Below are 10013 nucleotides of genomic sequence, written 5' to 3'. Positions count from 1 at the left end.
GCCAACCACAAGGCCTTTCTTCCCCGGGCTGCCCGTGATCTGGCACCAAGAGCTACACAGTCTACTCTCAGGCTTGTCATGGTCTTTACCAACCCAGGTTCAGCCATTTCTCATTTTTAGCTCTCCCTGCTACCCCCTCTGCACCTGCTACACCTGCCCCAGCCCCATTAGGGGAAGCCTCAGAAGATTTTCTTCTTTGATGCTTATGGTTACTGAGGCTTGTTGTCCATCCTTCACATGGACTCCCTCTTGCTCTCTGGGGCCAGAAGAGCAGCTTTCAATCAATTGACTCCCCACTCATGGTCAAACTTCTCCCAAAAGTTGTCCATACACAACTAACATTTGTTTCTGATCATTTATATTTCTCCCCTTGGTCCGTCCTCTGTTTAAAGTCCAGTGATTTTTAAACATTTTGGCCTGCAACGCATGGAAACAAAGAGATTCAACATTGCAAACCAGAACACACACACACACACACACACACACACACGCACACACACACATGTGCGTGCACACCCAGAAGTGAAACAAAAGTTTCATGAAACAGTACTTATTGTCACTATGTGCCATGCACTCTGATCTATTCTATGGTATTCTGTTTCATTCGAAAATGCTAGCAAGACCTACTACATTGATTTCATGCCCCACTAATGGGTTGTGACCTACAGTTTGAAAAACAGTGAACCATGTTTTGACACCTAGAGTCTCAGGGTAGTGACGTGATAGAAATTTGTCAAGAAAGAAAAGTCTACTCTAAGATTTTGAAACACATGCTAGGGACAATAGTTTGAAAAGAGTTCTGAGTTTCATAAGCCCACACGATTTCCTCTTCTAGGTAGGATGTGGTAGGTTGTGGCAGGTCAGTTCTCCTATTGCAACAAACTGAGATGAGGCTCTCCAGCTGTTCCCTCTCCCCTCCCCGAGGACATCTGCTAATCTGGGGCACTGGCTGATGATCAATCTTTGCCCAGAAGGAAGACTTCTAATGGAATAAAGAGAAACCAGTAAAGCTTTTAGTGGTCACGTGGTACTAGAACAACAGACTGGAAATAGGGGACCTTAAAAAAACAACCAATTTTCTCCACATGACATTTGCTGAGTTCTGGGCTGAGAATGCATCTAAAAAGCAGAATGAAATCTTTCAAAGCCCCACAGTGCTTAGAAAATAAAGACTTCCTGAGAAGAAAGAGCCTGCCTCAAAAACAAGGCCAGCTCCTGCCTCCTCCTGAGATTTGCCAGATTTTGAAGCTCCACGGGGACAGTGTCCAGACAGCTGGGCTGGGAACTTCTGAAGGACAGAGCTGTCTCTCCACAGCCTTCCACAGCTTAGGATACAGAAACCTGCAAGGATCTTCAATCAAAATCCACATGTGAGGGTTTCCCTGGTGGTGCAATGGTTAAGAATCTGCCTAACAATGCAGGGGACACAAGATCGATCCCTGGTCCCAGACGATCCCACCTGCCTCGGAGCAAATAAGCCCGTGCACCACAACTACTGAGCCTGGGTGCCACAACTACTGAAGCCTGCACAACTAGAGCCCATGCTCCGCAACTGGAGAAGCTGCCGCAGTAAGAAGCCTGAAATGAAGGGTAGCCCCTGCTCTTGGCAACTACAGAAAGCCCACGCACAGCAATGAAGACCCAACATAGTCAATAAATAAAATAAATAAATTTTTTAAAAAATTAAAAAAAAAATCCACACATGAGGAATAGGGGTAAACCAAAGATAGGTCATGTCTGGCAAAAACTAAAGATGAGATGATCACTCCTCAACCCACCTGCTTAACAGAGGAGACAGGGAACACTCTGTGTGGCAAATGACATCACCTGGAGTCTTGCTCCCTCTTACATACAATGTCTGTGTATAGTAAAACATAGCTAGTTCTGTGAAGAGGCATGAATATTTAGTTGATAAACAACAGAAAAAATAGACAGCAGACACACAGATCATTCAGACAGTGGAGTCAGTAGACAGAACTTTAAAATAACTAACTTTGGAGGAACTGGAACTCTCATGCACTGCTGGTGGAAGTATAAAATGGTATATCCACGCATTAGCCAGAGTGCATGCAGGATACAGAAACTACACAGTACTTTGGACAGGAAATTTTAACGTGAAGAATTATTAGGTATAAGAGGGGACTACCTACTAAGGAGAAAAGAGAACTCTAAAGAATACAGATATAGCAGATATCAGGAGCAGCCCCCAGGGCTGAGGCAGAGCACCCAAGGAAGGAACACGTCTGTGGGTCCCAACCCTCACCTTCTACCACAGGACTGAGAGCCATACCTTATTGGAGATTATGTAGCCATGACCCACTGGATGGTGAAGAGGTTTGCTGAAGGTCCATGTGGATGGAATTCACTGGATAGCTTTCCTTTTGGTGCAGAGAGAAGCCATCCATGGAAGGGTGCCACACTGTGGAAAACTTCCCACAGTACTGATGCACTGGAAAGTCAACCTCTGGAGTTTTGGAGGAAGCTGCCCATGGAGATGTGCTTTGTGTTTCTGGCTGCCACATGCTGCAGGAACCTGCCCAGTGAGCACATCAGAACCAGGAAGAGAAGTCTCTCTCTCCTACAGTGGCTGCCAGTGCTCCCTACTGACAAACCTTAACACTGTGACAGATGGTGAAGGAGAAATGTTTGCAGGGCCCAGCTCCACTAGCACAGGGCAGGTAATTAAGCATGGATTTGGATCTAATAAATTGATAACTGGCACAACTGGCTTTGAGAAACTGTTTAGTAGACTCTACTAAAGCTCAACATACAGCTACCTTTGGACTCAACATTTTATTCCTAGGTATATACCTAAGAGAAATTAGTATGTTCATCAAAAGACATGCATGAGAATATTTATAGCAATTTTAGTCATGATAGCCCCAAACTGGAGACAATCCAAATGCTTATTAACTGGAGGAGGAATAATTAAATTGTAGTTTGTTTATACAATGAAATATTCTACTGCAATAAGTAAGAATGATACACAAACAACAGAAATGAATCTCAGACATCATTATACTAAGTGAAAGGAGCCAGAGACAAAAGACAACATATATGAAGTCCGGTAAAAAGTAAAACTCATTGATGACTGAAGTCAGAATAGTGGTTTTCTCTTGGGGGAGAGGAAGATAACTGCATGGGTGGGAAAGAAGTGCTGGAAACGTTACGTATCTTGATCTGGCTGGTGGTTACATGAATAGATACCAATGTGAAATTCCAGTAAGCTGAGCATTAATGATAAGCACACTTTACACGTTTCATTACATGTGTGTTACACAGTCATCCCTTGGTAGCCACAGGGCATTGGTTCCAGGACTCGATGCACATATCAAAATCCACAGATGCTCAAGCTCCATATTCAGCCCTCTAGTATCTGCTGGCTCCATATCCGCAGATACAACCAGCTTCAGAGCATGTGTTAAGTTTGTGATTCACAGTTGAATTTGTGAATGTGGAACTTATCAATACCAAGGGCCAATTGCATGTTTATTGAAAAAATTCACATGTAAGTGGACCAGTGCAGTTCAAACCCATGCCGTTCAAGGGTAAACTGTACTTTAAAAATTCACAATATCCCCACTTAGATTAATATATTGAATAAAATGGAAGAAAATGTAGATAAAGTAGATGGAGAAAAATGTCATCAGAGAAGTGGAATCTACTAAAAAACCAAACCAAAAAAACAAAGTGAACATCCTAGAACATAAAAAGTATAACTGAAATCAAGAACTCATTGGATAAGTTCAATAGTGACTGAATACTGAGTACAAAATTAATGAACTTGAAGATGAGTCAAAAGAACATGTTGAAACTAAAGCAAAGAGGGAGAAAATAGATGGAGAGAAAAAGAGATAATAGCATCAAAAAGATATGTGGGGCATATTCAAATCTCTAACATTCATATCACCCGAGTTGCAGAAGGAGAGGAGAGAGAGAAAATGAAACAGAAGCAATACGAGTTTTCCCCACTATCTGAAAGCAGAGCATTCCTATGAAACCTTTCATAAGCTGAAATGGCATAAAATGAAACAGGAATTACCTTTGTGCTAATGGGATGCACAAAATAAATTGAGATAAAGCACAGATGCTCACAGACACCGTTCATAGCTATGGTGCCTTGATGCTGAGATGCTGAGTGTAGTTCCTGGGGAAGGAGCTCGGCGATGCCCTTTTGCTGCTTCTGTAACAGCTCCCTGTAAAAACAAAGGCTGAACATTATTTTCAATTTTTGCCTTTTTCCATAAAGGTGAAAATCCTCTATGAATTTCTTTTTCTTAGTGAAAACATGTACTAATGTAGGTCTTTTGTAAAAGCATAAAGCAAACCTTCAAAAAGTGGGAAATTACTGTATTCAGAGAGATAATGGCAGGAAATTTTCCAAAACCTGTGAAAGACATAAATCCATAGATTCAAGGAGTCTGATGAATTCCAAAAGTGATAAGCACAAAGAAAACTACATGCAGGTTCACCATAGTTAGATTGCTGACAGCAGGGTAAAAAAATAAAAATTTAAGCATTAGACATCTTTCTTCATTGAAAAAACCCTTTGATGCACATTTCCTGGTAGCTGATAAGAAGCTGAGCTTGGGTGAGAGCCATTCCCTACTACGTGAACAATGTGGCCGGCCTCTCAACAGAAGTCACCCCCCAATGTCATTTGGCATCCTGAGCACCAATTCTGAATAATCCCCAGCCCCAGCTGCAAAACAGTGGGAAAATGATCATTTGTAGCCACATGTTTTCCTGTCTTAGTATTTGAAATATTATAATACCAAGTCAGAAAAAGGGAAATTGCCTGGATTTTGAAACTGAACACGCAAGATTGGCTCATTTCAATTTAGTCCAATTTTCTGAAATCCAATAGTATTACCCCTGTCAACAAACAAGACAGAAGAATTTTAGGTCTCTGGTGGCTAGGATTTTAAAACATTTTTACATTAAAACAAATATGGATATGGTAGTATTCCAAAATACACACAAATCTTTGAGATAAAAGTGAAGTTTAGAGAACTCAGAGGTCATTTAGAATTAAGACCTTAGATGTCCAAAAAATTTTTGGATGTCACGTGGCAGAAAGAGAGCTAGCTGGCTCTCCAGCCTCTTCTTATAAGGGCGTTAATCCCATTCATGAGGGCATCACCCTCATAACTGAATTACCTCCTAAAAGCCTCACCTTCAAATATAATTGCATTAGGATTAGGGTTTCAACATATGAATTTTGAAGGGACACAAACATTCAGCCCATAACACTATACAACTATACAACTATAATAATCAAGTCAGAGAAGTACTGGCATAAGGATAGACAAATACATCAGTGGAATAGACTAGCGAGTCCTGAAAGAAACTGACACTTAACAACTGACTGGTATTTCACAAAGATGCCAAAGCAATCCAGTGGAGTAAAGGAAAGTTTTTTCAACACATGGTGCTCGCACAATCAGAAATCCACATGAAAAAAAAAAAAAAAAAAAAAGAAGAACCTTGACTTCTACTTCACATCACCCACAAAAATTAATTTGACACGGTGGTACAACCATACTGTGGGATATGCAGCAGTTAAAAAGGAACAAAATATTGATACATGCAACAACTGCAGGGAATTATGCTGAGTGGAAAAAAGCCAATCCCAAAAGGCTACAAATTGCATGATATGATTTAGATATCATTAAAAAAATATTTTATATTGGGGTATAGTTGATTAACAATGTTGTGTTAGTTTCAGGTGTACAGCAAAGTGATTCAGTTATACCTACACATGTATCCATTCTTTTTTATTTTTTTATTTTTACTTATTTATTTTAGCTCTTTATTGGAATATAATTGCTTTACACACTTGTACCAGTTTTTGAGGTACACCAAAGTGAATCAGCTCTATTTATACATATATCCCCATATGCCCTCCCTCCTGCGACTCCCTCCCACCCTCCCTGTCCTGGCCCTCTAAGGCATCACCCATCATCAAGTTGATGTCCCTTTGTTATGCAGCAACTTCCCACTAGCTATCTATTTTACAGTTGGTAGTGTATCTATGTCTATGCTACTTTCTCACTTTGTCTCAGCTTCCCCTTCGCCCACACCCACCCCTAACCCCGTGTCCTCCAGTCCAGTCTCTGCATCTGCATCTTTATTCTTGCCCTGTCACTGGGTTCATCAGTACCATTTTTTTAGATTCCATATATATGAGTTAGCATATGGTATTTGTTTTTCTCTTTCTGGCTTACTTTGCTCTGTATGACAGTCTCTAGGTCCATCCACCTCATTACATGCAGCTCCATTTCATTCCTTTTTATGGCTGAGTAATATTCCATTGTATATATGTGCCACATTTTCTTTATCCATTCATCTGTTGATGGGCATTTAGGTTGCTTCCATGTCCTGGCTATTGTAAATAGTGCTGCAATGAACATTGTGGTATATTCCATTCTTTTTTAGAATCTTTTTCCATTTAGGTTATTACAGAATATTGAGTAGAGTTCCCTGTGCTATACTAGATATTTTTTAAATGACAAAATTTTAGAAATGGAGGGCAGAATACCCAATCATGCCAGAGGTTAGGGACTGGCGGGGAGAGATATGCAGAAGGGAGGTGGGTGTGACTATAAAGGCAACACAGAGAATCCTTGTGTTCAGGATCTTGACTATGGTGGTGGATACATGAACCTAAATATGATAACATTTTATAGAACCTAATACACACACACGCACACGCACACACCCAAATGAGTACAACTAAAACTAGGGAAACCTGAGTAAGATGGGTGGATTGTATTGATGTCAATATCCTGGTTGTGATATTATACTATAGTTTTGTAAAATGTTACCATAAAGGGAAACTCGCAGAGTGTACTAAGGTTTTTTTCAAGGTTATTTTTACCACTGTATGCATCTGTAATTATCTCAATAATCTTTTCAGTGAAAAAGTGAATTTGAGATGGATCATAAGTCTAAAAGTAAATTTTAAATAACTTCTTTTATTATAATTTAAAAATAATTTCTAGTATTATAACTTTAAAATAAAGGGTATGTCTTCAAGAAAGTAGGCAAAGATTCCTTAAGATCTCTTTGGACAAAGAAAACAATAAACAGAATAAAAAATTGATAAATTAAATCTCATCAAAAATGTAAAATTTCTTGTCATTAAAGCCATCCTGGTAACATCAGGCTGGCAGCTGGGGGCAGAGTGTGGAGGATTCTACACCTGACACTTCATCACTTAGGCCCCAGAGGAACACTCAACATGTCCACCAGGGCTGAAGAAAATTAATCCAATGGCTCCACCTGGGGGCAAGGGAGGGAGCGGCCATCATGATCCTTGACTGGGAAGCTACCTCCCCTCAAAGATCCGACTCTGAACATGATACTTTAACAGCAATGCCAATAACAGCTTTACAGCCAAACTTTAAAAGACATTCCCTCTCTTCACAACATCCCTGAATGATAGGTATTATATTCCTCCTTTCAAAGACGAGGGAACCAAGCTGAAGTAACTTGCCCAAGTTCACATGGGCAGCAGGTGGTAGGTCCAGGACCCATCCAAGCCTGTTAGACTTGAAAGTTCCCAGGTCTATGACTCCTGGCTGCCTTCCACAGAGCAAGTTACAGTAGGGACATGCTAGCACTTACGGAAAAAGAAAATATAATATCTGGAAGCAGAGATGTTTGTCAGCATAGACAAAGATGTATGTATACATTCTTATCTAACATGGAAGACTGGAAGTTACTAGGGGAAATAATTTGCTCTGGTTTGTGATTTGCTTTTAAAGGGAGTAGGTTCATTCCTCTTTTACAAAGTCGTATCACAGCTTTGAAATATTTTAATGGAGAAAATGTTCCTGGTGCTCAATTTGTATCACAGAAGGGTTTCCCTTGAGGAAATGACCACCTTGTGGCAATGTACATAACTTGCAGGAGAAAGAAGGGTTTTTGTTTGTTAGTTTCCAATCTTTCAGACTCCAAAATGCAGCATTCACCCTTAAAGTTGGTAGTTTTTGTATTAAACAAAGCAAAACAAACAAAAAAACTACCTTCCTTAGGAGAGACTTAATTAAAACAGATATCTTTGAAAAAGATACCTGACTTTTGGGCAAAGCAATCAAATCAATGACCCATGTCATAAAATATGTAAAAGACAGAAACTTCATTAAATCAAGATGCTAAAAGTTGGGGTGATCCACTTGGGAGAAAATTGAGGAGGTTCCATACTGTCTAAACTGTACATTTTTGAAAGGAAAGAGTGATGCTATTAATAATTACATGGGACAACAGGTGTAAGGTCAGGGTGTAAAGACATGTGGTTCTCCTAAATTTGTTTCTGTGGTTTAGCCTGGCAAGGCTGTGATTGCATTTTATAGTAGATAGAAACCACGTGGTGAGAAATCTAATGCTTTTAAAGTGAATGAAAAGTCTTTACCTCTCAGTGTGCTGGCAGGAGGAGTTTAGTATCTGATTTGGATTTTACTTTGGAAACTAAGATCTAAGGGAGATTTCAAATGATTCAAGAGCTTGTGGCACCACCACCATGTGGCAAAAAACATCATTTGCACCTAGTAGAACCGTTTGTAATGCTGTGCCTTACAGACACCATGGTATGGATGAAACAATTTTTCGTGAATAAAGCTGCTGTAAATATTTATGTGCAGGTTTTTGTGTACATGTAAGTTTTCAGATCAGTTGGGTAAACATATAGGAGCACAATTGCTGGATCATATGGTAAGACTATGCTTAGCTTTGTAAGAAGCTGCCAAACTGTCTTCCAAAGTGGCTGTACCATTTTGCATTCCCACCCGCAATAAATGAGAGTGCCTGTTGTTCTCTATCTATCTCCACCAGGATTTAATACTGTTAGGTATTTTTTTATTTTAGACATTCTAATAGGTATGTAGAAGTATCTCATTATTGTTTTAATTTGTAATTCCTTAATAACAGAAGGGGTTGAAAATATTTTTCACTTGTTTACTTTTCATCTGTATATCTTCTTTGTTCAGATCTTTTGCCCATTTTTAAATTCGGTCATTTTCTTATTGTTGAGTTTTGTGTGTTTTGGATAAAAGCCCTTTATCAGATATGTGTTTTGCAAGTATTTCCGCCCTCGTCTTTCCATTCTCTTAACAGTCTTTTGAAGAGCATAAGTTTTTAATTTTAATAAAGTCCAACTTATAAATTTTTTCTTTCATGAATCATCCTTTTGATGTTGTGTCCTGAAATGTCATTGCCAAACCTAAGTTCACCTAGATTTTCTCCTAGAAGTTTTATGGTTTTCCATTTTATATTTATATTTATTTTATATTTATGTCCATGATCCATTTTGAGTCAATTTTTGTGAAAAGTGTAAGGTCTGTATCCAGATTTTTCTTTCTTTCTTCCTTCCTTCCTTCCTTTCTTTCTTTTTCTTTCTTCCTTCCTTTCTTTCTTTCTCTTTTTCTCTTTCTTTCTTTCTTTCTTTCTTTCTTTCTTTCTTTTTCTTTCTTTCTTTCTTTCTTTCTTTCTTTCTTTCTTTCTCTTCCTTTCTTTCTTTCTCTTCCTTCCTTCCTTCCTTTCTTCCTGTTTCTTTCTTTCTTCCTTCCTTCCTTCCTTCCTTCCTTTCTTCCTGTTTCTTTCTCCCTTCCTTCCTTCCTTCCTTCCTTCCTTTCTTTCTTTCTTTCTTTTTCTTTCTTTCTTTTTCTTTCTTTCTTTTTTGCAAATGGATGTCCAATTATTCCAGCACCATTTTTTGAAAAGATTATTCTTTCTACATTGACTTTCCTTTGCCCCTTTGTCAAAGATCAGTTGACTACATTTGTACAGGTCTATTTCTACACTTTTTATTCTATTCCATTGATATGTGTATCTATTCTTTCACTAAAATGCTGTCTTGCTTATTGTAGTTCAATGGTAAGTCTTAAAGTCTAGTAGTGTCAGTTCTCCAACTTTGTCATTCTTCACTGTTGTGTTGACTATTTAGAGAGTCTCTGACCTTTTCGTATAAACTCTAGAATCAGTTTGTTATATCCACAAAATAGCTTGCTGGG

This window comes from Hippopotamus amphibius, chromosome 6 (genome assembly GCF_030028045.1).
Source record: "Hippopotamus amphibius kiboko isolate mHipAmp2 chromosome 6, mHipAmp2.hap2, whole genome shotgun sequence".
Lineage (NCBI taxonomy): Eukaryota > Metazoa > Chordata > Mammalia > Artiodactyla > Hippopotamidae > Hippopotamus > Hippopotamus amphibius.
This window is presented reverse-complemented; position numbering follows the sequence as displayed.